Here is a 5559-nt window from a genome sequence, read left to right on the forward strand (position 1 = left end):
TTTATATGTCTTAATTTTAAATATTCAGATTTTTAACCTTATTTTATAAATAAAGAAAAATTAATTTACTTATATCTAATATTTTTTTAAATTAGCATTTGAGTGAAAATAAATTACAAATTGAATTTGAAAAGTATTTTTAAGATAGAAATTTTATATTTAATTTAATTTTTAATTATTATTTTATCTTTTTAATTATTTCATAAAATTACACTACTAAGCCTACTTTTAATAAAAATACCTAAACTACCCCCACACCACCCTAAACCCTAACACTACACTCATCTCTCTCACACTCACCCTCACCCACGGCACACACACAACTCACCCACACACACAAAGAACAGAAAGAAGAACAAGAAGAAAGGGAAAAGAAAAGAGAGTGCGGGTTGAGAGAGAAGAGGGGAGGGAGCAGCTCGCCGCGTCGTCGCACACCACCGCCGCGCTGCCAAGGCTGTTGCGTTGTCGACGAAGAGGAGAGAGAGAGGTCGAACGCAGGGAGCTTTCCTCGTCGCGTCGCCATTTTGCCGTCGCCCTCACCACGAATCGCTGCCGTCGTGCTCGTGGGCATGAGGGAAGCCATCGCTGCCGGCTTCGTCGGGTCTTTGACGCCAAACCCGTCCTTGCCGCCACCACTGGAAGCACGAACAGAGGAGAGAAGTCGTCGCCGTCAAGCCAGCTGCCACTAGCGTCGTTCATGTCTGCCGCAGTCACCGTCGGAAGCCGCCGTCAGTTAGGGCAGGCAAAGGGGGAAATACAAACAACCAGAAAGAGGAGAAGAACATTGGTGGCTGTTTTCTTAGCCATCGCCGCCGAAGGAAGATCTGCCATGGTTGTCTCCTCTGTCACTACCACGATCGCCGTTCCGATTCCCATTCTCGAAACCGTAACCCTTTTCACACTTGTTCTATTTTAAACTTTGTTTCTTTACTATGTTCCTGTTTTACTCATGGTAGCATATACCTCTAATTTAGTTCAGCCCCTTTGCTTCACCTGTTTCTCTACTGCAATCATCTGGAATACTGGCATTGATGCTATTACGAATCTGGATTCCCTATTTTGCTGCAACCATGGTTACTGCTGTGAGAGCTAATGCAGCTGCTGTCTTGATTATGTTAAAACGTAAGACTACTGCTATCTCGGTTGAACTTGTTGAGTGGTTAGTAGTGGTCTAGCCAGCTGTCTCGCCGTAATTTCGCCTCCGGTTTCTTTTAATTGCAACATCAAGGTAGGGGGTTTAACTTAAACAATTTTAATTTAAGAATGCTTACAAGATTTATTGAATAACTACAAATAGATTTAATAGCTGTGAGTAATTGATTAATTATGTGAATGTTGAATTGTGGCTGAAATTGTGATTAGAATGGTTGAGATTGTGATTTGAAATTGTTGATTTAGTGTTTGATTGATTATGTGGATTGTGAATTGTTTGACAAATAATTGTTGTGAATGCTGAATTTGATGGATTGTATTGGTTGATTACTATTGAGCTGGTTAGTAAATATATTGTAATGGTGGTGGAATTGATTGGTGATTGCTTTGAGATTTGATTTTGAGAGGTACTAAAAGGGTTGAATTTTGAAACACTAAACTACTTGTTGAAAATCTGAGTTTTGAAATGAAATGGCAAATAATTCTCTCTCAGGTTCTCTTCCATCACATATCAGCCTTAAAAACATGGAATAGCTAAACTTGTATGGAAACAAACTTAAAAGTAGCATATCCAATGCTACAAAGCTTAATTACATGGACTTGAAGTTAAATAAATTCAGTGGAGTTATCCCAAATACTATTGGGAATTTAAGAAATCTTCGGCAGCTTGATTTACGATACAATATTTAACCACTCATTCTTCCACTCTTGAATTAATATATCATTCTTCCTTGTGTGATCTTTACAAATCAGAAAATCCATTCCATGTAAAGCTTCCCAAGTCAATTAGAAATATGTTCAATTTGAAACTATTTGATGCTGATGCTTACAGTATTGATGGTGAAATCCCTTTGAAAATTAGAAACTTAACCAATCTGTACACGCTAAGTGTGTACCAGAATGATTTAAGTGGAACCATTCCAACTACAATTAAAGGTTTGCAGTCTCTTCAATATTTGAATCAGTTGATGAGCAAAAACTATTTAGCCATCTTACTAGATTATTTTCAGCCATCAATTTTATTGGTAATGTGTTATGATAAACAAGTTACGTTGAGTAGTTGATTTTTGTATTCGGTTTATTAGAAAATACTTACGATTCTAAGTACTAAAGTATTGAGCGTTAACAGATATACTGCTAGAGCTTGCTAGGAGAGAAAAGAGTGCTGGAATAAAATCAGATGTGGATCTTGATATCTTCATGAATGTATGCTCTTCATTAATTATTTTTTTTCCTTCTCTTTTTCAGAAAGTATTTTCTCCTTTGTTTCTCCAGTACAAAAGCTTCTTACACAAGCTAATAATCTAATCTATTTTCTTTTGTAGTCAATAGTTTTCGGAGGACAAGAAATAGATCTTGTAGTAGAGTACATCATAAAGGTATTCATTAAGTAAATTGTGAAATAGTTTAATATTTGTTGAGTTGATAAAAATGTAAAAATAGAGATTAATAGGCTCTAGCTACTAGTATCCCGTTTCAATACAGCTTACATTATATTGACATTTTTATAAGTCTTCCAAACTCCTAAGTGCTAAGATATTTTTCACAAAGATATTAGGTTTGGACATATGTGGAGACACATTGATGGGCGATGAAATGCTCAAGAGCATCTCAGAGGGACAAAAGAAATGACTTATAACAGGTTTATTATAACATTGACATATAATTTGTCTTATATTTTAGTATGTGCTATGCTAACCAATTGATGTGAGATTTGCAGAAGACTTACTGATTGAAAATATGTTGATAATTTTGTTAATTTAAGTTTGGTTAATTAAAATTGCTATTGCCAATGATGACTTCCTGATTTCTCTTTTTTATTCATTTATTTATTTTGTTAATTGTTATTGTCAATGCAGGAGAGTTATTAATTGAAAATATGCTTCTTAGAATTTGTCATTGGGATTGGTTTATACCCTAACTTGATGTAATATAGTTATAGGTTTAGGGTATTTTTTATTGTTTAGATTTGTAACATGTTTGATTACTTTTCAAGAGAAATTTGTGTATCAGTATTTTGAGTTTAATGAAATATTTCATTTTATAGTAATTAATTTTAGTATATTTCAGTATATTTATATTATGTATGCAATTTGTATTTAAAAAATTGTTACAAAATAATTATTTTATTTTTGTAACTAAAGAAAAAAAAAACGTTACAAAATCAAGTTACATTTTGTAACAAAATTTTATGATAGAAAAAAATAGATTGTCACAAAAAATACCTTGAAGATCAAAATTTGTTACGACTTTTGTAACGACTTCTGATTTTTTGTATCAGAAAAATGTTACAAAATATTACTTTGAATTGTAACAGTTCCATTTTTTGTTACAAAAATTTTTTGTAACGGGATATACTGCAACGGCCCCTTTTTTTGTTACAAAATTCTTTTGTTTCAAAATTTTGATTTTTGTAACAATTTTTTTTTTGTTACAAATATTGCTTTTTCTTGTAGTGACATTAGCAAGGGTCTTTGAAAGAACTCAAAAAATAACGAAAGAATCTCACACAAGAATTAATTATAAAAGTAGAAATACTCTGCTTGTGTCCAGTAAAAGAAATAAAATTGAAGAAAGAGAAATGAGACTCTTGGTAGAATTTGAATCAGCATTCTACAATTTATCTAGACTTTTAGAAAAGCTCCCTGAAGGGATAAGAAGGAATCTCTGCTATTTGATAAAAGACAAAGAAGACCACAGGTGCCAGCTATGCGCCTCGAAAATATCTGAAGAAAGCAATAATAAAATGAGATCCACCCACATGATAAAAGAGGAGGATAGTGCATCTGAAACATCCCTCAACATTATTGCATAATGACGTAAGCGTTTAGGTCATAAAGCACCAATAATGTAGCTGGTGCAAGATAGTAAACAATGACGTAAGCAATGACGTCATAAGAAGGGTAAGAATGGGAATTGTCCATCAGACCCAACCATTATAAATAGATTGCTTAGGCAATTGTAGAAAGCATCAGAAAACAGAAAACAGAAGGCTAAGAGTACTCATATGCTAGGAGAGCAAGGAGAAAGCTGCCGAGGTGATTCTGTAGTCTGACAAAGAATTCCCTTAGGGAAAAATAGTTTTAAACTCCCCTATGGAGTTAATATCTACAATCTCCCCTCTGGAGATAAAAACACCTTATGTAAAATATACTAAATAAAGGAAGTTTTTCTCTAGAAAGGTACATCTTTGTCTTAGTCTCTTAGTTATGAATTATTTAGAAAGCTTAGAATTAATGGAAGAATCTGATTATTATAGATTAACTGCTTTATTAGATAATGAAAAATAGGCTATTCTAAAAATAGAACTAAATCTCAAATCAAATGAAAATTTTAATAAACAAAGTCTTTTAAAAGAAGTTTTTAATAGAAAAAATATAATATACTATGGAAAAATTCAACTTGAAGCCCCTGTAAAAATAAAATCTGCTAATGGAGAACTTGAAATAGCTTTGATAAATGATGAAGAATTGAGTAAACAGATTGAGAAAATTAAGGATCAACAAAAAAGATCTAAAATTGGATAAATTCATATTAGTACCATACAAGTCTTAATCAAATCTACATATATGAAAGGAATTAATTCACCAATAAGTTTAGCAATCTGTGACAAAAGAATTACTGATGACCCAATAGATCAAATAATTGAAATTGTTCATAGAAATTTGGCAAATGTAAATGTTAAATTTAATGCCCATCTTGGATATGCTATACCTTTATCAACTGAAAATCTTGGAAGATCTATAAGTTTAGCTTATAAATTTCATAGAAAAAGTTTAATGGAACAAGATGATGAACCATTTTCAATTACATATGCAATAAATTATGCTTTAACAAATAGCCATCATAGTATAATATTTAAAAACAGAGAAAGAATTTATGTCGATGAATTATTTCAAAAAATTGTAAAAACAGAAATGCCAAAATATAAAACTATTAAAAACCCAGTTCTATTATTAAAAGAACCATCAAGAAGATCGTTTTCATCAAATTTTCAAATAAGAGAATCTAAAATCAATAGTCCTTTAAGTTTATCTAAATTAAAAATTAAAGAAGAAAACTCTGAAATAAAAGAATTAACAAAAAAGGTCAAAAAATTAAATAAAACCCTAAATATTAAATTATGACAATAGATAAGGAAAAAATATATGTAACTTATCAAGATAAGAAATAAGAGCTCTTTGAAAGAGAGAATCGTTTGAATTATTTGTAATTTTCTGAAATAAATCAAAGAGCATTTAAAGCTCTAAAAATAATCTATAACAAGCTGAAAAAAGAAGTTGAAGAGCTAGAAAAATTAATAGAATCTCTAGAAAATAGTCATGAATCGATGATAGAGTTTGTAGAAATTCTAAAATAAATAATGTTAAACAAAACTATTTTTAGGAATTATAATAAGATTACCTA

General features: G+C 31.5%; 1 long non-coding RNA gene across 4 annotated transcripts; it reads left to right on the forward strand.

Annotated features, from left to right (window-relative positions):
* Positions 1–286: 286 nt before the first annotated feature.
* Positions 287–3199, forward strand: LOC148575307 (uncharacterized). 4 transcript variants are annotated; one of them, XR_015904901.1, is made up of 3 exons: positions 287–2531; positions 2704–2794; positions 3012–3199. It is a non-coding gene; the product is annotated as an uncharacterized LOC148575307 (long non-coding RNA). The 4 variants fall into 4 exon arrangements; XR_015904899.1 differs by having other exon boundaries at positions 287–2358; positions 2478–2794; XR_015904900.1 differs by having other exon boundaries at positions 287–1228; positions 2282–2358; positions 2478–3199.
* Positions 3200–5559: the final 2360 nt, after the last annotated feature.

This window comes from Arachis ipaensis, chromosome B2 (assembly GCF_059453495.1).
Source record: "Arachis ipaensis isolate K30076 ecotype BB chromosome B2, ASM5945349v1, whole genome shotgun sequence".
Classification (NCBI taxonomy): Eukaryota; Viridiplantae; Streptophyta; class Magnoliopsida; order Fabales; family Fabaceae; genus Arachis; species Arachis ipaensis.